The sequence below is a fragment of the Phyllobates terribilis genome, unplaced genomic scaffold, assembly GCF_046119375.1.
Source record: "Phyllobates terribilis strain yellow unplaced genomic scaffold, ASM4611937v1 Scaffold_5__5_contigs__length_657084704, whole genome shotgun sequence".
NCBI lineage: Eukaryota > Metazoa > Chordata > Amphibia > Anura > Dendrobatidae > Phyllobates > Phyllobates terribilis.
In genome coordinates this window covers 113819952-113846670 of record NW_027362765.1, presented here as the reverse complement: position 1 = coordinate 113846670, position 26719 = coordinate 113819952, and the positions used below count along the sequence as shown (strand labels likewise).

Below are 26719 nucleotides of genomic sequence, written 5' to 3'. Positions count from 1 at the left end.
GCTCGTTGCTGTTCGTGGGGACCTAGCAGCTAACGAAACAGCTGTGAGCTGTTAGTAATAGCCAGAGACCATGTTTGCAAATGGCACCTTCCTAGGCTAAAAATAGCAGCTCACAGCAGCCGCATAAATTACATTAATATAAATGCTAATGAAGATTGGGTGAATGGGACTTGCTGACATCCAGCTCTTTTGTTTGGTGATGTCAATCAGACCTTTTCATGACCAAACCTAATTAAAGTAAAGTAAAGAGTTAAATAAACACACAGACACAGAGCAAACACTTTATTTGGAGCACAACAGATACATTCTTTAATCATTTAAATTAGCCAATATACTCACCCCAGTTCTGACGGTATTCCAAGTGTTTAAGCAATGTCCCACCAAATAACTTAATTTTGCTCCAAAATGCATTCATTGATGTACAAAAATGCTTAAAAAATACATCAAAACAGCGTCAAAAACGCGCGGTATTTCCGCAGCATTTTTCCTGCCATGGAGATGCAGAAACGCTCAGGAAATTTCTGCTTCAAATCCTGATCATGCACACATAGCCTCGATTATTGTTTTCAGGTCTTGATGAATAATTTCTTTGTTGTTATACAACAAAACAACACAAGAAGAAACATACCTTGAATCTCCTTTCCACACATAACCATCTTAAGAGAGAACTTAAGGCCAACCCTAGCATCAGACCTTCCTAGCTTCATGACTCCTTCATAGTTTCTCCAATAGTTGTAAAAAAAAGCAAAACATTTTTTTTTATTTGTTTTACATTTTTTTTCCTGTAATAGGTGTAAACTCCTAAGAGTAACGTACAGTGGGTACAGAAAGTATCCAGACCCCTTTACAATTTTCACTCTTTGTTTCATTTCAGTCATTTGGTAAACTCTAAAATGTTCATTTTTTACTCATTAAAGTACACTCTGCACCCCATCTTGACAGAAAAAAACCAAATGTAGAAATTTTTGCAAATTTATTAAAAAAGAAAAACTGAAATATCACATGGTCATAAGTATTCAGACCTTTTGCTCAGACACCCATACTGTATTTAAGTCACATGCTGTCCATTTCCTTGTGATCCTCCTTGAGATGGTTCTACTCCTTCACTGGAGTCCAGCTGTGTTTAATTAAACTGATAGGACTTGATTTGGAAAGGCACACACCTGTCTATATAAGACCTCACAGCTCACAGTGCATGTCAGACCAAATACTTTCCGTACCCACTGTATATTCTCCCATGAGTGTAGACTCCCCTGTATATCATAGATTTCCTGAAAATAGAGTAGACTCACTGAATATAGCGTAGACTCCCTGAGTATAGAAACAAAATAAACAAAGAGCAGGAAGATAATATATGTGTATATAAAATACTGCAACAACAAGATCGCAGGCATAATTAAGCCCTAAGATACACAAGAGTATATATTTAACCTAAAATAATCTTTATTCAAGAACATTTCCAATTATTAGAGTTACGCTCAGCGCTCTCCTATTAGCCGTGCCTAATCAGCCTATGACCATACCCCCTTTCTCTGAATCTCCAGTATAGGTCAGACGCTTGATTTTTGTAGGTCTCTTCTGTAGAGCATATTTTCTTAGCTCTTAAGTATTGACCCACTAGTATTGCCCAAATCATTGCCTGCATGTGTGATGATTTTGCATGCAGTATTGAATTGGTGGCTGTTGGCTTTCGGAAGATGTCTGTTCTGATCATCAGCCATCAGCAGTTGCCTCAATGTCATAGGTGTAAGTGAGTTTAATATTGAGGTCATTGGTATTTAATGCAGACATCATTTCTCTCAGACATTCGTTGGAACTGTCCTAGACAAAAAGTACATCATCAATGTACCTTATCCAATTATGTATTTTGTCTGTGCCTGCAGTGGGGGAACATTGCAAAATTTCCCTCTCCCAGAATCCTAAAAACAAGTTAGCATATGATGGGACTCATGATGCCCCCATTGCTGTTCCTAGTAGTTCTAAGAAGACTTGATCCTTGAATGTAAATTAGTTATGGGTTAATATGAATTCCAATAAGGTCATGATCAATCCAATAAGGGTCGAGTACAGATTGCTATTATGTAAAAACCATGAAACTGCATTTAGGCCTTGTGCGTGTTTAATAGAGGTGCGTAAGGCCTCTACGTCAGCCGTTACCAAGATCATTTTCCTCTTCCAGATGAAGCTCATCTAACCTTTTCAATGCTGCAGTTGTGTCTTGGATGTGACAGCGTAATGTAGCAACAATAAGTTTTAAATAGTGATCTACTACCTGGCATATCACCTTGCATAAACTGTCATTCCCTGACACAATAAATCAGCACTTTGGATTTTTGTATTTTTATGGACCTTTGGAATTTAATAGAACTTTGGTCTGAGTGATTTCATTACTTCTAAAAGTTTTTTTTAGGAATAATGCTCTCCTCATATGCTTTTTCCAATATCTCAACCAACTTGGTTTGAAATACCGTTAGTGGATTGTAGTTTTGTTTTTTATAGCAATTCTGATCTAATAATAATTTATAAGCCTGCTTCCCATACAGGTCATTGGGCCAAATGACCAGATTGCCCCCCCTCCTTGTCCACCAATTTAAAGACTACGTCATGCCATCCCTGCATTTCCTGTACAATTTTCATTTGATTTTTATTTGCATGATTGGGACCATAGTCATGTTTTATTTGTTCCATGTAACAAGTTTGACATTTAGCGCAGAACAGGTATTGATGTTAGGGAATTTTCTAGATTTGTGAAAAAGGTATGTTGGAAATGTACTTACCAAGTTAGTTGGTTCTTCTTCGGCCAGGGACTCCAGAATTGCTAGAGCTGCTTGCTCATCATCTGTGTCCCATATTGGATTTTTCGCGTTACCTTTTTAGGATCAGTTTTGTCGCAAAGAGGTGTACATCTTTTATTGCATAAAGGCATCTAAGGGTTGAGGGGGAGAGAAAGTTAGCCCCTTTTCCAATAACTCAATCTGATGAGAAGAGAGTGAATGTAAGGATAAATTGATTTCCTTTGGTTGGTCATTTCTTCTTCTTCCATAATTTGATTCCTGCCCTCCTTGAAATTTCCCTCTCCCCTCCCACCATATCTTGCTCTAAAGCATTTTGGATTTGCGAATTCATGCTCCTGTACAGAGGCAGCATTGCTGGAGATCGAGATTAATAATGTAGTAGAGGGGCTTTTTATTACTCTCAGTTGTTCTGTTTTGATAATAGAAGATTTTTTAGCAATCGTAATCATTCATATCCCTCGATACTTTCTCATCTTATGAGTGCTGATTTGTTGTTCCCACTTCTCCAATTCTTTCCCAAGATCTTGATAAAACGTATCCAGCTGTTCTGATTGGATGTCTTGGATCATTTGATGTTGAAGCTGGTTCAATTCATTATCTATCTCTTCTAGTATGGAAGCATTCTTATCATTAATGATTTCTATGAATGCTAGGGAACAAGTGGTTGCAGCTGCTTCCCACCTAGAAGTCAAACTAGTGTCATCTAATCCAAACATAAGGTATAATTGGATTCTTAGACCTCTGGGTATAATTTTCTGTTTTCCATAATTTTCTAAAGATGCTTTAGTCAACCATACTAGAGTTTTTTTGTGTACCTGACTTGAATTTTTTCATAAGGTTCTTATGGTCAATGTGGGTATTGTTAAAATTATGAGAAGCACTCTGTTTAAAAAGATCAGATGCCCTGTCATGTCAGGATTGTTCCCTGGCTTTCAGATCCATAGTAAGAGAACCATTTCTGTTATAAAACAGAATATAACAATATTAGATACAATAATTTCCCATGTGGAATCATATCAGTATCATGGTCAAGAACTGAAATATAGCAATGCAACAACAAGATCACAAGCATAATTATGGCTCAAGATACGCAAGAGTTTATTTAACCTAAAATAATCTTTATTCAAGAAATATATATATAGTAAAAACAGTATACAAAAAATCAGAGTGCAACTAAAACAGCTGGGGATACACAACACGTAATCATCTAGAAAAGTACCAACTGTATATCTGTAGTACATACAGCAACAAGGTTAATTTTGGTCAATCTTTCACTTAATCACATGAATTTCACATAGTAATTAGAATGTAGCATATAGGTACTGTACAGGTAATGTTAAACATAAGTTAGTACAGCCCCTATAAAGTAGCACCAAGTCAAAAAAAAAAAGGACATCATCGGGTGCCAATAAAATGAATCTACTACTTATGCAGAGCTTCACCACAAGATGGTGCACTAATGTTGTATGCCTTAAGTTCTTGTGGTATGCCTGGGTGGAATATAAGCCACCATTGGATGAGTGTAGGGAAATAAAATAATATAAATAGGTGGATGCAGATGAGATGTTCCCCCTGCCGCCCCAACACGTGTTTCGCCCTTTTTCTTCGTCAGGGGGACTAAGAGGTAGGTATATATGTGATTCATTGCCCATTTAAGGCTCCGAGTGTGCAGTCACGTGCAAGAATGATGATGAGGTGTGTTATAGACGGCGCATATGTGTCGCCCCTGAGGGTTCAGTCGCCACAGAGGTACTGCATCTCACCCAGAGGTGTGGTATCTCACTCTCAGGTAAGGAAGGAGTACTGCCCAGGACCCTAACACCTGCATCCAACACTACACTACTCCAGACCGGCAGGAGGGGCAAGATGCGTCGCTTCCTGCTGAGCCATGTCCCTGGCTGGAGTGGGGGGAACCAAAGTAGGGGGAACCATGTAGTGGGTGTGGGTGGAGGAAGTAAATCAGGGGAGCACTTGTTGATAATAGTATAAAGTGGGAAGCCATCTTGGGAGTGTAGACAGTCTGAGAGGAGAAGTAGAGGGAGCAGGAGCTCTGTAGGAGCTCTGCTCAGCAGGAGGGCCTAGCCAGAGAGGCCCAGGACTGAAGAGAGAGAGAGAGGAGCAGGAAAGGCTCCAGGAACGTGGAAGGGACCCAGGGGTATGGGTAGTGCTGGAGGCCACCCGTACGCCTGAATCTACCAGGAGGTAGAGGGGTCAGGTCGCACAGAGGGGACCGGTCCCTAAACTAGCAGAGTTCTTCAGCCTCAACTAGGAAACTGGAGGCTGCAGTATTTCAGGTACTGCAGCCACAAGCCACATCTAATCACCAGAAAGGTGGCCATAGAGGACCCAGGGGACAGAGAAGACGTGGCCTGGCAAGGTCCGCGGCCTCTGGCCTGAGACACTGGATGTGAGGTGCAGGGAAATGACCAGAGGGAACACACAGAAGGGGGTCCAGTTACGTACTCCGGAGAGACCTGGGAGTTTTCTGAACCCCTCCCTGAGTAAGCACAGGACGCCGTGGGAAGTTACTCTAGTACTGGTAACTGGAAGTCTAAGAAACCGTGAGTAAACCCTGAGGACTGCACCTTACTGTCTCTGTGATCATTATCTGCGCCATCCTCTGCACTACACCATAACAGCAACATCTACACTGCCCTGGAGCTAAGCTCTGTCTGTGGAGAGCTAAACCAACTCTGCTGCATTCTCACCAGCTCCAGAGGATCTGCTCTGCAGCGGCGGCTCCCTTTAGCCGCATACCACAGGTGGTGTCACGAACTGTATATAAGAACTTTAATTCTCCTGTAAATATCCCCTTTTGATTGACCGCCCTGGGTCACGGACCGGGTCACCGCCACTGTGACATCTCCCCTAGCAACGACCGGCCCGGCACTGAGTACCCCACAGCTAAGGGGGCGCATCACATGCGCTCATGACCATCCTCCTCATACGGGATACTTCCTTCAGCGCCGCACCATGGTGGTTGCGCACGCGTCTTGTTAGACGTGTCGGGAAGTTCCAGGAGTCCCCATCCAAGCATGCGCACAAAGCGTAGTATATATGAAAACGATTGTCATATCAAATCATCCCTCTATGGTGGTGTACCTATTCTAAAATAGGTGAGTATATTTTGTTGGTGTTGAATTATGTAAAGTAGGAGCCCTCATCATGATGTCAAATGTGTGAAACAGGTGAAATGATGTATGCAGACTAATAAAATTGTATCAAGCAAGGACAGTGACTCTTAATAGTATACTTAATAATGTGGAAATGGATAGAGTCTAATAAATTTGTATTGAATGAGGGACTAAGGTATGTGTAGTGCTAACCATGAAAAAAGGTGATTGGAGTGTGTGAAAGATGAATGTGTATATAAGTGTAGTGGGACTTCTTAAAGATAAACTAACAGGTCTGTGAGAACCAGAATTCTTGCTGGTGGGTAGGTGATCAAATACTTATTTTATGCAATTAATTACTTAAAAATCATATTATGTGATTTTCTAGTTTTTATTTTTAGATTCTGTCTCTCACAGGTGAAATGTACCTACGATAAAAATTATAAACCTCTCCATTCTTTGTAGGTGGGAAAGCTTGCAAAATCAGCAGTGTATATATTTATATCAGTGTAAATAATACTTATTTTCCCCACTATATATATATATATATATATATATATATATATATATATACAGTTGTGCTCAAAAGTTTATATACCCCGGCAGAATTTTTCCTTACTTGGCCTTGTTTCAGAGAATATGAATGATAACCAAAAACTTTTTCTCCACTCATGGTTATTGGTTGGGTGAAGCCATTTATTGTCAAACTACTGTGTTTTCTCTTTTTAAATCTTAATGACAACCAAAAACATCCAAGCGACCCTGATCAAAAGTTCACATACCCTGGTGATTTTGGCTTGATAACATGCACAGAATATGACACAAATGGGTTTGAACAGCAGTTTGAAAGGTAACATCCTCACCTGTGACCTGTTTGCTCATAATCAGTGTGTGTGCATAAAAGCTGAGTGAGTTTCTGGGATCCAGATAGACTCTTGCATCTATCATCCAGCCACTGATGTTTCTGGATTGTGAGTCATGGCGAAAATCAAAACATTGTCAATGGATCTACTGGAAAAGGTAGTTGAACTGTATAACACAGGAAAGGGATACGAAAAAATATCCAAGGAATTGATAATGCTAGTCAGCAGCGTTCAAGCTGTGATTAAGAAATGGAAAATCAGGGGCTCTGTAAAAACCAAACCACGGTCAGGTAGACCACCAAAATTTCGGCCACAACTGCCAGGAAAATTGTTCGGAATGCAAAGAAAAACCCACAAATAACATCAGCTGAAATTCATGACTCTCTGAAAACTAGTGGTGTGGCTGTTTCAAGATGCACAATAAGGAGGCACTTGAAGAAAATGGGCTGCATGGTTGAGTCACCAGAAGAAAGCCATTACTGTGCAAATTCCACAAAGTATCTCGCCTACAATACGCCAAACAGCACAGAGACAAGCCTCAAAACTTCTGGAACAAGGTAATTTGGAGTGATGAGACCAAAATTGAACCTTTTGGCCACAACCATAAACGTTACATTTGGAGAGAGGTCAACAAGGCCTATGATGAAAGGAACACCATTCCTACAGTAAAGCACGGAGGTGGATCGCTGATGTTTTGGGGATGTGTGAGCTACAAAGGCACAGGAAACTTGGTGAAACTTGAAGGAAAGATGAATGCAGTACGTTATTAGCAAATACTGGAGGCAAATTTGCACTCATCAGCCCTGAAGCTGCGCATGGGACGTAGTTGGACGTTCCAACATGACAACGATCCAAAACACAAGGCCAAGTCGACTTGTGATTGGCTACAGCAGAAAACAAAGTGAAGGTTCTGGAGTGGCCATCTCAGTCTCCTGACCTCAATATCATTGAGCCACTCTGGCTCAGGAATTTACAGGAACTGGAGGCTTTTTTCCAAGAAGAATGGGCAGCTTTACCATCTGAGAAAATAAAGAACCTCATCCACAACTACCACAAAAGACTTCAAGCTGTCATTGATGTTAGAGGGGGCAATACACGGTATTAAGAACTGGGGTATGTGAACTTTTGATCAGGATCATTTAGATGTTTTTGGTTACTCATTACGAGCAAACAGGTCACAGGTGAGGATGTTACCTTTAGTAGCTATTCAAACCCATTTGTGTCATATTCTGTGCATGTTATCAAGCCAAAATCACCAGGGTATGTGAACTTTTGATCAGGGTCATTTGGATGTTTTTGGTTGTCCTTAAGATTTAAAAAGAGAAAACACAGTAGCTTGACAATAAATGGCTTCACCCAACCAATAACTATGAGTGGAGAAAAAGTTTTTTGGTTATCATTCATATTCTCTGAAACAAGGCCAAGAAAGGAAAAATTCTGCCGGGGTATGTAAACTTTTGAGCACATCTGTATATATATTCATTTTATATATATATATATATATATATATATATACACACACATACACATATATCTTTCATCCTTTTTACCACATATTTTATCCCTTTTATCTTAATTGTATTTATTATTCATGCTAATAAACATCTTTTATTTCTATTTTTTGAATATGTTCTATTATAGAAGACTTATCAAGCGATATCCAAGACAGTAATATACCACTATGAACAGATGCACTCCTTATACATACTTTATATATAGATATGTGTATCTCCATTTTTTTATATATATTTTTTACATCACCAAATTGTCATATTCTCTCCATATTAACTAAGCATTTCCCTATATATTTATTAGTGATGAGCGAATACGTTCGAAATCCGATCTCCAAATTTAAATTCGACACGAATATGGCACATTCGGATTCGTGATCGAAAAGGCGAGCATATTTACTTAAAATCGGGAAAATCGGTAGCGTTCTATGAATAAGTGCGGGAAAATGTTTGCGGGGAAACTACAGTGTTTTTAACAGTTTGGCTAGCATAGTGCTTGTGTATGATGAGCAGGGGGATGTGTCAGATGAGTGGAGGGGTTGGGGAGAGCTCAGAAGAGGTCAGAGGAGCAGCGCACTTGTTATCTTTTTTTTTTTCTTCCTGTAACTTTAAGTGAGCAAAGCCACTTAAAGCCGCGGCTAGATCAGAACACAAGAAGCATCCACACTGTCTAGACACAAGGGCTTCTGCCATTGGCTGCTGAAATCACATGTCCTCTCTATATAAAGAGCGACCATGTTCCCTCAGCGTCATTTTATGCATGTCACTGCTGATGTGTGCTCCTGTTTAATGAGAGATTTTAGCTAGATAGATAGGTGGTTGTTTTGAAGTCAGATAGTTTAGATAAGTACTCTGCTGTTGGCCTGTAAAATTGACCTTGGAGCACATTTTTTTTCTTGTGTAATTACTCAGGTTCAGACAAAAACAGCAGGGTCCATGGCATAGAATGGTGTTGTGCACTGCTTGTATTGTGCTCTATGCACCAGTATCCCTTCAATTTATTTTTTTCACTTGCTAATGTGATACAGCAAGCAAGCAAGCCCTAGTAGCCCACCTGTTCATTTTGTGGAGTTGAAATTCAGCTGTATGCAGACTCTGCAGAGCTCCTGAGTGCAGAGCACAAAACTCTTTTTTTTTTCATTTGCTAATGTGATAGTGCAAGCTATAGTAGCCCACTTTGTCATTTTTTGTGGGTGAAATTCATAGTAAAAAAATATATATTTTTTCTGTTGCTAGCCAGACTACAAAAAATTGTTTTTTTTCTGTCACAAACATGATGCACTCTGGTAAAAGCCACCTACTACTTTAGTGGCACTGAACGTCAGCTGTTTTCAGTGTAAAAAAATATTTTTTTTTCTGTTGCTAGCCAGATTACAAAAAATATTTTTTTGTGTTGCAAACGTATTACACTAGTTGCGGTGAAATTCAGCTGTATGCAGAGCTTATGCAGAGTGAAAAAAATCAAGTTTTTGCTTTGATTAACGTGATACAGCAGGCTAGATCTGAGTTTGAAATATCTTGGAGCATTTATTCTATGTTATACAGGCCTCATCCAAAGTAAAAAAAATACTTTCTTCAATTCCTAATGTTATACAGCAGGGGACATCTCAGTTTGAAATAGTTTGGGAAATATCTCATATGATATACAGGTCTCATCCACAGTAAAAAAAAATACTTTTTTCTATTTCTAATGTTATACAGCAGGGAACATCTTAGTTTGAAATAGTTTTTAGAATATCTCGTATGTTATACAGGCCTCATCCACAATAAAAAAAACACTTTCTTATGTTCCTAATGTTATACAGCAGGGGGCATCTCAGTTTGAAATTGTTCGCAACATATCTCATATGTTATATAGGCCTCATCCATAGTAAAAAAATACTTTCTTCTGTTAATGACGTTTTACAGAAAGCCATATCTTACCTTGTCATTTAGTGCCGGTGAAATTCAGATGTGTGCGGAACTGTTGCAGAGGAAAAAATCTAATTTTGTTTATCTAATAGCATGCTCCTACCACACTATCTGAGCAACATGAGTGGAAAAAATAGAGGTAGTGGTGGAAGGGGGAATAGGCTTGGTGTTCAAGGTATACGTGGGGTAGGGGGTAATGTTAGTGAAAGCACTAGTGAACCAACACCGTCATGTCCTATCCGAAGACAACTGACAACTTCTGTTACTGGACGGGCTACTCCACTCCCTTTCTTTGGCAGCCGCACAGCGATATGCCTTGTTGATAAGGGCCAGAAAGAGCAGGTGCTCCAGTGGATGGCAAGCCCTGCTTCAAGTGGCCTCTCCTCCACCTCAACATCACAGTAGAGTCCACAGAGGTGGCACCCCAATTAACCTTGCTTTTCCCTGCGTCACAACTGTCCAACTGACTGTAGCAACCCACAGATGGGCGAATCTGTAGAACTGTTCACCCATTCTATACCATGGGCATCAGAAGTATACTCCAAATATTCACAGAGTCAAGAGGAGGAAAGCATCTGCACCGATGTCCAAAATTTTGTTAGGTTGGATTGGGGGCAGGACAAAGTAGGATCCGAGCAGGTTCCTGACCCTCATCGCCAGACGTTAACCACCAGGGAGGGAGGTGATTCTGATGAGACTCAGATACCTGAGGCTCATGCGGACTGTACTGTGCTGTCAGGTCAATAAGAGGAGAAGGGTCACTCTGAAGGCGAGGAATAGGATAACACATTGGATGATGACGAGTTTGAAGATCCTACTTGGCGTGAACCCATAGTCACGCAGCCAAGTAGCTCATCTGAGGAGGTGGAGGAGGAAGGAGGATACATTTCATCCTACGGCGCAGACACGAAGTGATACAAGCACCAGGAGCACTTCTTCCTTAGCCACAACTGTGGCTGTGGCCAGCAGCAGTCGCGGGTCTGCAGCTCGCAGGGGCTGCAAGCGTTGCCCAGTCTGGGCCTTTTTTGTCACCGCAAAGGATGAGCCAACTCACGTTATCTGCAAACTTTGCGATAAAAAACTCAGTAGAGGGAAAAAGTGCAATAATTTGACTACTACATGCATGAACCTTCAAATGCGCAATCAGCATGCGTTACGCTGGGAATCTCACTGCATTGAAATGCAGACCAGCGGACCTCAACAATCATCAGCCGCCCCATCAAATGCATCTTCTGCTTCTTTCTTCTCCTCTGTTACCGTGCCAAGTATTGTGTCTCCCACCGCAGAACCTCTGGTTCTTTACACGCTCCAGTTAGGCTGAGTGACAGCCCGTCAGCTGTAATGGAAGCGGACATGCCTGCTGTGTTTGTTTCACCGAGCACAGCACATGTTTCTCAATCCACCGTAACATCTGCGCCTGCACCTCACTCATGGTCCACCAGTTTATCCGGTTCACCGTACTCTGCCCTCTCTCAGCACTGCAGCCAGCCCTCAGTCCTGTAGTTGTGGTCACGTAAAAGATTGTTTCATCCTACACATGGAAAGCTAAGAGGTTGAACTCCACCATCTCCAATCTGTTGGCCACGGAAATGCTGCCTTTCTGCCTGGTAGATACAGATGGTTTCCGAAAGCTGATGGCCGTCGCAGTCCCCTAGTACCAGTTGCCCAGTCGCCATTACTTCTCTAAGAAAGCTGTGTCTGCACTATACCAGCATGTCGCAGACAACATCACCTGTTCCTTGAGTAAATCTATGTCTGCCAGGGTGCATTTCATCACAGACACCTGGACGAGTAAGCATGGCCAAGGGCGTTACATCTCGCTGACTGGGCACTGGATGACTCTGGTGGCTGTTGGGGCAGGCAGGGAAGGGGCTGCTCCACAAATCTTGGAATCCCTAAGGCTAGCAGAAAAAACCTCTGTATTTCATGCTTCCTCCACCTCCTCTAGGGCCTCCACCTGTGCACTCAACCTTTGCCTTAATGAGACACGCGTTCCAACAGCGCAGAATGAATCCACACCACCTCCGACTGCGCAGACAGTACTCACAACAATCAGGCAGTCTTCAAATTAATATGCCTTGGAGATCGCAGTTGTGGACAGCTCTCCAGGCTAAGTTTGAGCAATGGGTGTCTCTGCTGAACCTGGAGCCAGGGAAGGCCTTGTGCGATTTCGGTGCGATCCTGTTGGCGGCTTTAGGCCGAGGCGAGCTCACACACGTGACTTGCATGGCTCATGTCCTCAACCTGGTGGTACAATGATTTCTCCGCCACTATCCTGGCCTGGATGAGCTGCTTCAGCTGTGTGCGCACTTCCGCCATTCGCACCCCTCATGTCATCGACTTGCTTCGATATAGGGGTCTTTGTCCATGCCGTGGTGAATGACTGGAGAGGATAGTGCAGGAGTATCTAGAGCTCAATATGAATACCATCAGGGAGGATTTGGACCCTTTTACAGTTTGGTCTTCAAAAATGGATGAATGGCCTGAGCTCGCCTGTCATGCCTTGGAGGTTTTATCATCCCCGGCAGCCAGCATTCTCTCAGAACGTGTCTTCAGCACTGCTGGTTGTGTTCTGACGGACAAGCGCAGCCAGCTGTCCCATGAGAGTGTAGACCGCCTACATTTAATCAAAATGAACAAGGCATGGATCTCCAAGGACTTTTGCACCCCAATCGCAGACTGTACAGACTAGGCGATGTTGTAGTTTTTAGTGTGCTGCATTGATCTTGCGGAATTGCAGTCTGTGATATGGCTTCTGTGACTGCTCTTTCTGCTGCTGCAGGTTTTAGGCCCTATTTTTTAAATTGTGAACACTCCTGATTGTGTCTCAATCTGCTAGGTTGGCTGTAGTGGAAGAGGTGTCGGTCTCCATTATACTACTTATACTCTAGTGAAATTTATGCCACTTTGGTGTATTAGGCCCTAATTTTTTAAAATGTGAACACTCCTGATTGGGTTGGCTGTAGCGGAAGTGGTGTCGTTCCTAATTCTAAAATTTCTACTGTAGTGAAATTGATGCCACTTCGCTGGTGTCTGCCAATAAGTTTTGAAAATGTGGAGAATCCTGATTGGGTCTCCATCTGCTGGGTTGGCTGTAGTGGAAGAGTTGTCGGTCCTCATTATACTAGTTCTACTCTAGTGAAATTAATTATTTGGTGCAGATATAGTTGTCATACTGGTACACATGATATAATCAAAATTGGTTTTCTTACTTTATATGGTATATAAAGCAGGCTACATTTCATCTTTTAATTCTTTGGTGCTTATATTGTTCTCCACACGGGGTACACATTAGTGATGAGCGAGCACTAAATGTGCTCAGCTTCAGCGGTTTCTCAAAACTTACCCAGATCTGCCAGAGCTGCTTGTGAAAGTATGCCACATGTGTGCCCATTTAAGAAAGTCACCTACAGCTTCCGCCACCCTGGCAGTGCTTCAGCAGCATTTGCAGCTTCCAGCTCACCGACTGGTATGCAATTTGACCACACATTGTAAATCAACGTTGCAGATGTTGGGAAGGATTTGTGAGCAGCAGAGGGCAGTTGTTGAGTACCAGCTTCAACATACCCGTTGGAATTCAGGTCAACCTCCGCACATAAGAGCTGATGAGTGGGCATGAATGTCTGACATGTGTGCCGTTCTCCAAAACTTTGAGGACTCCACCAAGATGGTAAGTGGCGATGACATCATAATTAGCGTCACCACCCCGCTTCTCTGTCTACTGAAACGCTCGCTGCTCACAATTAAAGAGGAGGCATTGCAGGCGGAGCAACGAACTATACAGGGTGATGCTACACAGCCCAGCCTCATCTCAACGTAGATTCGTTGATAATGAGGAGGAGGAGGAGAACATGGACAGTCATCCTCTTGGTGAGGACAGGGAAGTCTTGGCTGTCTCGGAACTCTTGATACCCTTCTTTCAGTCTGTGGGAAAGCTGTATGAGTTTCAGCAGCCTAAACCATGGCTTTGCTTATGCAAGTTATTTCTCAAAACGCATTGCAGATCAAATCATTTCCCAACTCTGTAGTCATGAAATTTTAGATGTCAAGAAAGATCTTTGTGTGTGACTAAGCACCACCGAGAAGTGTGAGATGATGTGGAACGGGCTGCCATTGCTTATGGAACAAGCTGCATTAGAGGACTTCCTGGGAGAAATGGCAGTCGGAGTAGATATGGTTTCCCTCTATGCCAGTCCTTTCACCGAACTAAAAAATATGGCTGAGGTGAAATACAACTGTCACCGAGAGGCAGTGTCAGACTGAAGAACATTGGGCCCACCAGAGGATTTGATTCTGAGAGCCCACCTTTCTCCCCCGCTCAAGAGCCCCATAGCAGCTGCAAAGTTTGCGCTATGAACTCTCCTGAAGGAGAAGCCAGGGCCCAACGGTGGATTCTCCGGTTCTCTGATGGGCATGTCCAACCCTGCCGAGAAGCATCCCTGGCTAAGAAAAGTCTGTGTGAAGGTTCTTGGACACTGTATGGCTGCTTTTTTACTGAGGAAGAAACCAGAGAACCTGAGGGAAACCCCCGCAAACACGGGGAGAACATACAAACCACTTGCAGATGTTGTCCTTGGTGGGATTTGAACCCAGGACTCCAGTGCTGCAAGGCTGCAGTGCTAACTACTGAGCCATGGTGCTGCTCTCTCTTCTCTCTGTTCTCCCTTTGATATCTAACATGTTGGAGAAACTTGCACCTACTGCCACTCGGTGTCTTCAGCTCCTTTGTGAGAAACTAATGTTTGGGCAGCCACTCAGGCTATGTGCCCACGATGCAGAAATGAAGCAGAAAATTTCTGCAGCATTTCTGCATCTCCCTGGCACACAAAAAACGCATGCAGATTGTGCATGCATTTTTCTAGCAGAATACATGCGGATCCACATGCGGGTTCACATGCGTTTCCGCATGCAGATTGACAAGCACTTTCCAGGCGATAGCATCACTTGGAAAGTGCTTGACAACTAGGTCACACTGTATAAATCCATGCAAACAGCATGGATTTATACAGTGTGAACCGTAAAAATTAAAACAAATAAAGCTATACTCACCCCCGAGGCCCCGGCGTGGCTGCAGCGCTCGTTCCTGTCTGGTTCCTGGATGCCGGCATATCGCGAGACAGAGCGGTGAAGGGCCTGCGGTCACATGACTGTGACGTCACCGAAGGTCCTTCAGCGCTGCTGGCATTCAGAGAGAAGACGCCGGACAGGTGAGTATAAACTTTATTTGTTATTTTATTCTTTTTTTACAGGTACAATGGTACCCAGGTCTGGATGAGAGTCTCCTCTCCTCCAGAACTGGGTACCATCCGCACATAGAGACGCATAGAAGCCGCTTGTAAAAATGTACAGTCGCGGTTTCTGTGCGTCTCAATGCAAGTCAATGGCGGGAGTTCTGCTGCACTTCCGCAAAATTAAATGACATGCTGCGGATTTTTGTACGCAGCATAAACGCTGCGGAAAAATCCGCAGCATGTGCATAGAACATGCGGAATCCCCTTGGGGACCATAGAGTGCGGATTACCTAGCGTTTCACAAGCGTTTCCGCTGCGGAAATTCCGCAGCATAAACGCTTGAAAAACGCTACGTGGGCACACAGCCTCAGTCTACCAAATAAAATTCCTGAGAAGGAAATTGTGGATGGCTTCGCTTCTGGTACTGGGTGCACTGCTAATACCATGGTGTGCCATAATTCACTGGAAATATTCCAAGCTGGTTGAAGACTAGCTCATTCCCACAGAAAAGTACAAGCAGCAATCTAAGCAGATGGTGGCCTCTATCATCATAAAGGAGTTAGCTTGTTGTCTAGGAGACCGACCACCGCTGCTGTCTACGTTGTGAACATTGTGTTGAAGCTTGCAAGGTGTCATGGGTTTACCGTGAGAGAGAGGAGGCAGAAGACCGCAGTGTCTGATTCTTCCCACTCTTGCACTCATTAGAAGCCTTTCGCCTTCATATTAATCGATGCAGGGGTTAATCTGCTCAGTTGTGAGCTCCTGGAAGCTTACCTTCATTTAGGCTCTCACCAATTTGTCCCGTGCATCTCCCCTACTGTGTAACTCTGTACCCCAACACATCAGACTGTTGCCTACCGTGGAAACCTTGAAAAGGAAGCTGAAGACCCACTTCTTCTGACAAGCGTACAATCTGCGGTAACCCTGGCTCCAGCATACCGCTGCACGACTAGCTGTACCCTGACCTACTGTATCCTCACTTATCCCTTGTAGTTTGTTTGTGCGCCCTTGAGGGCAGGGTCCTCTCTCCTCTTGTAGCAGTCGGTGACCCCTTTTCACTTGTAAAGCGCCACGGAATAAATGTCGCTGTAATAATAATAATAATTATAATACTTGTACTCTGGGTCATTTGATGGCACTTTCCTGGTGTCTGCCTCTAATTTGATGTGTTTTGGCAGCTTTTTGGCCCATTTAAAGGTGTTGTGTATGCGTTTATTTTTGCCCCCCATTGAATCCTATGGCGTTTGGTAATGTTCGGCGAATATTCGACAAATAAATCGGCGAATATTGCAAATTCGATGATTGTAATCCTAACCGAATATTGAAACATTTGTTCATCTCTAATATTTATTTATTATTTCCCTTGTTATGCACAATTCACAGGTCTTGATATTGTCTCTCTCCTAAATAATCTCTATTATAATGTTCACCCCTTACACAAATGTATATTACCTTTTTTTCTTTTTTTTACTTCTTTTTCTCACGAAATTATACACTAATCTTTGTTTCTTTACACACATGAATGATATTGTATATATTAAACCCCAGTCTTCATTCTTTTCTTTCAAAACGCTATTAACTATTGTTATAGCAGAAGATGGAGTCCCTCAAGTTTAAAGGCCCCATCTATGCTATATAAGTCTGACAGTTATTTTAGGTGAAAACAACAGCTATGAATGTTCCTTCTGGTATCAATAGCGTGTCCTTGCTAAAAAGATAACGTGATTCTCCCTGGCCAGATGTTTCTTCTTGTAGCAATAATGTGTTCTTGCAGAAAGATGAAATGACCTTGCTAACTAGATAAGTCTAATTAAATATTTTAAAGCATACAGAAACTAGCTTTTTTCGCTTGTTCAGCTAAACTGTATAATCGAACCATATATGGCAAATCCGTTTCCTGCCTTTAGCGTGTATATTAGCCCTGTGTTTTGTAATAAAGTTTTTAGAGTATGTCTAGACACAAACATCCTGTCCTGTGTCTTCATTCTCTCCGAGCTCGTAATCCAAAGGATAGAAGACCCAAAATTCAGTGACGACAGCTGGCGCCTCGAACAGGGACCTTGAGTTAATCTACCCAAGGGTGCTCGACCGGTCCGAGACGTGGGACGAGTGAAGCTCTCTGTTGGTGATATATACAGCGCTGAGGTAAGAATAACTGTTATATTCTACCTAATTATATCACTGCATAGAAGAGACTCCCTCACCCCCGAGCGGTCGGCTCCCCAGGTAATTCAACAGATTGTTGTCTGGCTCAGGTCCCTTTGAACCAGTAGAATCCCTCAGATAAATTGACAGTCCTGCCTTCTATCCTTTGGAGAATTTAAGAATGAAAGTATGGATCTGATGATTGTGTTGTAGATGTGTCCCGGGATTGATGTTTTTGGTCTGTTTTTCTGGTTGGCGTATAAGTCCTAGAGAGGCTAGTAGTGGAATGGTTCAGAAACCTTTGTGGCCCATTGTCTAAGTGACCATTGTCTAAGTGACTGAGGAGTCTCTTCTAGGTGAGGAGAACCGAAAAAATGGGGAACCAAAATGCCAAGGAAGGCATTATAGCCAAAGACTTAGCAGTACGCAGAGAAGGGAAACAGGCACAGATTGGAATTGACAAAATATTGTGTAAAGCGGGAATGAATGAGAATGGAGAGATGAATGGAGAGAAATGGAAATCCTTCTTTAACTCCTATCATGGATGGTTGAAAGATAAGGGTCTGTTAGGGACAGTAGATGTATGGATGAATGCATGCGCTTATTTTGAAGGAAAGATTGAAGAATTAGGAGACGGACGTTACAGACTGACAAAAACTGGAATGACAGATTTTCCTCCCTGTCCGCTCCCGACGTCACCCCCAACCCAGTACCAGAATTCCCAGGAACTAAATGTTGGGTTTGCCCCAGATGTGAACAGCAGAATCCCTTGACAGTAGACATCTGTGTGGCATGTGGAGGACCGAGACCCCACCCAGCTAGACAATTCCCAATGAGGACGGTAGTTGTGCCAGGAGCACCAGCAGCAGCAGCAGCAGCAGGGGGGGATGCAGTGGTTCCAGGTCAGGAAGCTCGTACAATGTTAATGTATAGACCATGGAGCCCTTCAGAGCAGTTGGCACTGATCTCCCAGCTGCCAGATCCGTCCCAGTCCCCTATGGGTTTTGCTAGAATGATCACCACCATACAGGATACGTATCATGCCACTAGAATAGATCTGCAGGGGGTAATTAAGGGAAAATTGGCAGATGAAGCCCGCTATGATAGGTTGATAGATGAGACAGAAAAACAGTATGCCAATAGGACCAGACCCGTAGATGCAGAATCTAATGATGCAGCAGCTGGAGTCCTATTCGCAGCAGCGTTGGTAAAAGCATGTCAAGACAGGCAAGCAGAAAAGCAAGTTACACTAGAAGATAGAGTGCAGGGAAAGGAGGAAGATCCTAAGGATTATTTCTATGCACTAAAGAAAACCTGGTCAGAAATGGGGTTCAACCCCGGGAATAAGACTAGTGAGAGGGTATTAGCAAGTGCTTTCATGAATGGACTAAAGAAAGAGATTACAGAGAAGGTAAAAGCAAGTAGACCGGACTGGAGATCAGTGAAGGCAGAAGATTTAGCTAGAATAGCTCAGGGGGCACAACATGACATAGCGCAGGCAAAAAGAGCTGCCAGAATACATATAGTAGAGACAACCCCCAGAAACAACAGAGGCAGAGGACGGACTGAAGGAGGAGGACAGAAACTGTGTTATGGATGTAAAAAGCCAGGACATTTTAGAAAGAACTGTAGGTCCAACCCGTATCCAAATGCTCAGAGTACGGGTCCTCCAGCCGACCAAACAACGCCCCCATAGGATGAGGGTAGCTTGCACATGAACCCCCTCATCTCCTTACCCCCAACTCCCAGTTGTATAGTGCAGGTGAACCTACCAGGGGGACATGAAATCGATTTCCAAGTAGATACGGGGGCCGACAATTCAGTAATTACACAAGGTGATTGGCCATATACTGACACTGATTTTTCACATCATGTCATTGCCACACCCTTCAATTCCCCGTCTGTCCTGCTCCCTGTCACTAAAAGAATTCCCCTGCAAATTCAAGGAGCTACTGTACATAGCCAGCTCATGGTATTGCCCCGAGGCCAATGTAACCTTTTGGGAAATGATGTGTTGTCCCAATTACAAGCACATATTGAGTATCATCCCGATGGCACTGTCACCATGACCCCAGGTTTAAAACCAAGTACCCTTTGCAAAATTATGTCACTAGATATTGCCAGCATAGAAGAGACAAATGAGTTTCCCCCGATATTGGAGCAGGCTGTACCACATGATTTTTGGGCCTCAGACAAAACAGATGTTGGTAGGTTAAGAGTTCAACCAGTAATGGTGAAATTAAAACCAGGAGCCATCTTGCCTCAACAGAGGCAGTATCCCCTTAGCTCGGCTCAGGAGAATGCCATAGCCCAGCAGGTCCAAAAATTACTACAGAGAGGAGTCCTAGTCAAAACCCAGTCCCCTTACAACACTCCCCTGTTCCCAGTAAAGAAAAAGAGTGTGCCAGGACAACCAGCCGCATATAGAATGGTCCATGACCTCCGGTTGGTTAACAAAGCCACAGAACTTCTAACACCAGTTGTGCCCAACCCGCATACTCTTCTGTCATAGATACCTTCTAACTCTCTTTGCTTTTCAGTGGTTGATTTGGCAAATGCATTTTTCAGTGTACCATTACATCCTGACTGCCAGTACCTGTTTGCTTTCACATTCCAGGGCAGTCAATATACATGGACAGTGTTGCCACAGGGTGCCCAGAATTCACCCACAATGTACACTGCAAGTCTGCAGCAAATACTGGAGGGATGGTCTGAACCACATATCGTTGTTTTGCAATATGTCGAAGACCTGCTCATTTGTGCCCCCTCCAGGAAACAATGTCATAGTGCAACTATATGGCTTATGCTGTTTCTCTATCACGCTGGCTGCAAGGCATCGAAAGATAAGCTTCAGTTTTGTAAATCTTCAGTCACCTTTTTGGGACATTGCATTACACCAGGAGCTCGTTATTTAACAAATGCACGCAAACAAGCAGTACAGGCATTCACCGTCCCCATTAATGTTGCAGCCCTCAGAACTTTTCTTGGACTTGTTTCCTATTGCAGACAGTGGATTCATGCCGTCTCTGTTTTAATGCAGCCCCTCTATGACTGTCTTACCCCAACACCTTTTGTACTAACATCAGAGACAATAGACTGTTTTTATTCTCTCAAGAACCGTATTTTGGCCGCTCCAGCTTTGGGTACCCCTAATTATGAGCTCTCATTTACTCTGTACCTTCATGAACAAGCTGGACATGCAGCAGGAGTTTTAACTCAAACACACGGTGATAATCAGAGACCTGTTGCCTATTTTAGTGGCAGATTGGATGCGGTAGCCAGAGGTGCACCATCCTGCGTACGTGCTCTGCATGCTGTTGGACTATTACTCCATAAATCCGCAGACATTGTTCTTGACCACCCGCTCACCGTTCTAACACCTCATGATGTCTACACTATATTGAACCAAGTGCTACCCGCTCACCTCTCAGCAGCACGTCATCTCAGGTTACAATGTGCACTGTTAATGCCTCCCAATGTTTCTTTACAGAGGTGTACTACCCTGAATCCAGCAACTTTGTTACCTCTCTCGGATCTAAAGGAGGAGTCAGGTACTGTGCTTTTTAAGGAAGATCCAAGAGAGGAAGTTCCTCATGACTGTGTACAAATGATGGCACAAGAAACGGCAGGTTTACCTACTGTATTTGAACATGAATTACAAAATGCAGATTTTGAATTTTTTGTAGATGGATCCCGTCATCAGGACGATTCAGGTACCTTCCATACTGGATATGCAGTTGTCTCCCTCAATGCAGTAATCAAGGCAGAACCAATGCTCCCACACCAGTCGGCTCAAGAAGCTGAACTTAGGGCCCTAACCGAGGCCTGTAAACTAGCGGAAGGTAGTATTGTTAACATTTACACAGATTCTAGGTACGCATTCGGTATATCGCATGATTTTGGTCCAATATGGAAGTCAAGAGGTTTCCTGACGGCAGCAGGACACCCCATTAAGAATGCTGATGCGGTCCAGCAGTTAATTGATGCGCTACAACTACCCAAACAAGTAGCTGTCATAAAGGTAAGAGCACATACCAGACGCACCGACCAGGTAAGCAGAGGAAATGCGATGGCAGATGCAGCGGCAAAAACAGCAGTCTGTAAGCCGCAACAAGGGTCAACAGTACCTCAGTTAAGTGCCCCTAAAAACCCCTTTGTGTCGGAGGACATCTTATCCTAAATGCAGGCTCAGGCTCAAAAGGAGGAGGTTGATAAGTGGTTAAAGGAAGGTGTATGCCTGAATGAAGCAAATGGGGTATGGGGGAAAGGGATACGATGATGCCTTCCAAGGGCACTGTACCCAGCAGCTGCCCAGATACTACATGGGCCGACACACCAATCTAAAACGGGTGTGATGAGTGTGATGCAGAAACATTGGGTGGCACCAGGATTCTCCACCTGTATTGAAAACCTGGTACAAGGGTGCATGATATGTGCTACACATAATCAGGGTAGAGTAGTTAAAACACCACCCAAACACACCCCCCGGCCCCTCTATCCATTCCAGAGACTGCAAATTGATTATATTCAGCTGCCAAAGCCAGGATCATGGGAATATGTGTTGGTCTGTATTGATTTGTTCTCAGGATGGCCAGAGGCTTTCCCGATTGCCAAAGCCACGGCTGCAGCAACCGCAAAGAAACTGCTTGCGGAGGTGGTCTGCAGGTATGGGGTACCAGAGGTAATTGAGAGTGACAGAGGTACACACTTCATAGGTGAAATAATGAATGAAGTCATGTCAGCTCTAGGAATTCAACAAGCATCCCATACCCCATATCACCCACAAAGTAGTGGTAAAGTGGAAAGACTGAATGGGACATTGAAATTAAAAATTCAGAAAGCCATGGCTGAGACAGGAAAACCATGGCCGGACTGTTTACCACTTGCTCTGTTTTCAGTAAGATACACGCCTAATAGAAAGACTGGACTCTCTCCATATGAGATATTGTTTGGCAACGTACCCAGCCTAGGGTGTTTCTATCCGCAAGCATTAGAAATGAACAACCATGTGCTAAGTTCCTATGTGAGGGCTTTACACAAAAAGATTAAGCAAGTACATGATAATGTCTTCAGTTCTCTTCCAGATCCAGATCAAGACTCTAGCAGCCATACGCTGCAACCTGGAGACTGGGTGGTTATAAAAAGACACGTGAGGAAAAGCCTAGATCCACGGTTTGACGGACCCTTTCAAGTTCTGCTGACCACAAGTACAGCCGTTAAGCTAGAGGGAAAAGAGACCTGGATCCACGCGTCCCATTGCAAAAAGATACTAGGAGAACCAGCAGACAAAGAATGATGACATTGTTTATACTTACCTGCATCCTTGCGACCACAGGTGCATGGACTAGGTTAGGCACCATGGATGGAGATGACAATAGATTCATTAGACACCATCTTGCTCTAATCGATGGACTAAAGGAGCAAAACCAGACCATTGCTAATTGTTGGATATGTACACATGCCCCTGTGACGTCCACTAGCATACCCTTTCTCGCTGTCCCGGTCTCATGGGAAGAGATAAACTTTTGAGTGAACTGTTCAGATACTTTGGCTAATAATTCCACACAGAGATTTTCCTCTCTAAATCCCGCAAATTGGTTTAAAGGTATTGGTGGGTGGTTGGCTGGTATAGTACAAGCTATTTTACAGGTTTTGCTAATGTGTCTTGCGGTTTATTTGTTTTTTAAGCTTTTTCTAATGTGTATTCAGCGTTGTAGTAAAAGAAAACATAGAAATTCGTATTGATAAATGAAGGAACAAAAGGATGGAATGTTATAGCAGAAGATGGAGTCCCTCAAGTTTAAAGGCCCCATCTATGCTATATAAGTCTGACAGTTATTTTAGGTGAAAACAACAGCTATGAATGTTCCTTCTTGTATCAATAGCGTGTCCTTGCTAAAAAGATAACGTGATTCTCCCTGGCCAGATGTTTCTTCTTGTAGCAATAATGTGTTCTTGCAGAAAGATGAAATGACCTTGCTAACTAGATAAGTCTAATTAAATATTTTAAAGCATACAGAAACTAGCTTTTTCGCTTGTTCAGCTAAACTGTATAATCGAACCATATATGGCAAATCGTTTTCCTGCCTTTAGGGTGTATATTAGCCCTGTGTTTTGTAATAAAGTTTATAGAGTATGTTTAGACACAAACATCCTGTCCTGTGTCTTCATTCTCTCCAAGCTCGTAATCCAAAGGATAGAAGACCCAAAATTCAGTGGCGACACTATCTAAATACACAGCCCCCTTTTTGCAGAACTATATATGTGTATCCTTGTATCTCCCACAATGGAAAATTGTTATATTAATTTATTTTTCCCTGTCTGTATCGAAAGCATAGAACGGTCTTTCTTCCACTACACAAGCCAAATAGATAACACTCTCACCCACCCCACCCTTATCTTCTCTTCATTCGTCGATTATATATTTTCTCCCCTTTTCAGATCACACACAGCTTCTTTTTTTTTTATTTCTTGTGCATTATACAAATTTATTCATTCATTTCATTCCTTCTGTTTCTATTATGAAATCTCACATTTATCATCATTTAGGTGTTCGTTCATTTTTTTTCCAGACATCAACACATATCGCGTATTTTTCATTTTTTTCATAAATAATAATTCATTTTACATATTCACCATTTTATACCTATTGTTCAAATCTGTTTTGCAATTTATTACAAAAGCTCTTTTTACCTCCAGCTCGATGTGTCTTCTCGTGCCTGTGCTGTGTTTCCAGGAGGGGGCTGGAGTCGGGCGTAGCTAGAGGGAAGCCCCCCATGACTGGGATTGGCCGGGAGGATTTGAGTTCGGAAGATGCGGGGGTTTAGGATTGGGTATTGAAGTATAGGGGCGGGCACCATAAGGATTGAGGTGTGGCTATGGGGAATAGTGTGGGAAGGGCCATTCTTCTGTAGGACTCAGACAGAGAAGTCCCGCCCACCCACCCTCTTTTTTACTGCGTTATTTATAAGTTCTGTAATGCAGGGAATATGGCTAGTTGGTATAGGGCAGTTTTTTAGATGGGTGGTGAGTCTTAGTGACTGTCACAGTGGCTGGATTGGTGGGGGATGGGGTTCTTGGAGTTGGTACGGATTTGTTGATAGAAGGAATTTGCGAGAATTCCAGGTAATTTGAAGTTACATGGGGGGTGGTCTGGCAATTTTTGGTCAGGGCTCTGGACGGGGTTTTTACCCTGGGAGCTCTTAGGTGACTAATCTTTCACGTATTGTGAAAGTATGGTGCCCTCGAGCTGGTGGTGCACGGCTGAGGGTAAGATGGCGGTTGGATTTCTTTCGTGTTATACAAGCCAGACCTATTAGCTCCAAGAACCCTCCCCTCTTAATTTATCTGGTATTATTATTATGGTTAATATGTTAATGTTTGTTTGTTAATAAAATGGTAGCTGTGGCCAAATTTATCCAAAGAATCCTGTATTGAAGTGTTTTTATTCATGGGAGGGGGGGTAAGGTATAGCGTTGGAGAAGGTGGAACCAGTTAAATACGGTAAGAAAGCCGTACCCGGTCATGACATGTCCGTCCCTCGTGCTGTCCGCACAGTCAAGGCACTATTGTGACTTTATGTTTTTCACTTATCCTCTCCATACTCTCATTTCTTTACTTTTCATTTCCCACTCATGTCCACAACCTTCACTATATATCCTGAGATGGAGTTCACCAGAGGCTCCGCAATTGCACATCTTTCCCTGCCTCACACAAGTACACCACATTCTTTCAGTGTTCAACCCCCATATATACTTCACTTGAATGTATTTTTCTTCTCACATTTAGGCCTCATTCAGAAGTCCGTTTTTCTCATGTACGAGAAAAACACACCGATTATTTTGATCACAGTTTGATAAGAGTGCGATCCAAGTGTAATTCGTTTTTCTCGTACTTGGAGAAATTAAAAAAAAATTTCTCCACATTCTCCATTCTCACAGTCCATGAAAATCGGACCACACTCGGATGATATCAGAGTGCTGTACCATTTTTTCACAGACCCATTGACTTGCATTGCCGATTTTAATCTGACCCTCTGATCAAAATGTCTCTGTGAAAAATACACAAAAAATCCCAGACATGGGAACAGCCCCATAGCCTATCACAGATACCGCTTATACTTGGTAATCCAACACTTGAATGCGCCCTTATTTAAATGCTCCTTTCTCCTTATTCTAATTTTTCTAGAATTGCCCTACAAATTTCACTTTTTATATTCAGTTATTCAGTTCCCCCTCCCTCCTATTTTTGTGTCCTTAACCATATTTTTAATTTCCTTTTCCATCATACTTTATTAGTAATGAACAAGAGCAGTTTTTAAAGAAAACTTCCAAAGGTCGGCTCCCCAAGTCTCTTTGGCACCCACCTTGGAAACTATTTAAATGTGTATTACATCTTTGTGTTTTAGCATTGTAGTCCTCCTGAAGAAGAGGTCCGTACGACTTCAAAACTCCTAGAGAACCTGTGGCGCCCCTGCTGCACACGAGTGCCACAGATCCTAGAGGGGTGCATGAACGGATTCCTCCACAAGAGGCCCCCACAGCACACACACACCTCCACCTTCCACCTCAGACCACCAGAGGGAGCCCGTTAGGGATATAAATAGGGAAGGTGGTGCTAGTTCCTCTGGAGAGTTCAGCAAGTGCAGATCTGAATACAGAGTCCAGCTCAGTCTAGTCTGTTGAGAGAGTTCCTGCAGTAGTTAAGCCTGAGAGAGGTCAGCCTACAGTGGAGAAACGTCCAGACTCGGTTGCTGCTCAGGTTAGTGAGCTAGGAGCGTGCCGACGCTCAGAGAGCAGCAGAAGAAGCAGCCAGCTAGCTGCCAGTGTGTATAGCCTAGTGAGGGCCCCGAGTAGGCCGAAGGCTAGAGGAGTGAGTAGCATTGGGGGCTGAGGAGCTGTACAAGCTCACCCCAGAAAACATATACCGGACACCGGGTCCACGTCTACAGGGTCGTATACCCCCCTGTAGAGACAACCGGAGACCCCTGGAAGACTTCAAGTCCCAGGATCACCCAAGAGCTGATACGTAACAGAGCCAGGAGTCACGGAGGCCCCACAAGCTGGGAGTGTGCACTCCAAGAGAAGGCCCTACCACAAAGTCAGCCGGTGCAGGACAGAGACAAAGTTAGGCCTAGCTCCAGGCAGGTCA

At 43.3% G+C, this 26719-nt stretch overlaps 1 long non-coding RNA gene across 1 annotated transcript in view; it reads left to right on the top strand.

Annotated features, from left to right (window-relative positions):
- LOC141270919 (uncharacterized) overlaps positions 1-23580 on the top strand; it is a 217948-nt gene extending 194368 nt beyond the window's left edge. The window contains exons 2-3 of the long non-coding RNA XR_012321768.1: positions 21060-21120; positions 22654-23580. This is a non-coding gene — a long non-coding RNA (uncharacterized lncRNA). The remainder of the gene's footprint in view (positions 1-21059; positions 21121-22653) is intronic.
- The last annotated feature ends 3139 nt before the right edge of the window (positions 23581-26719 follow it).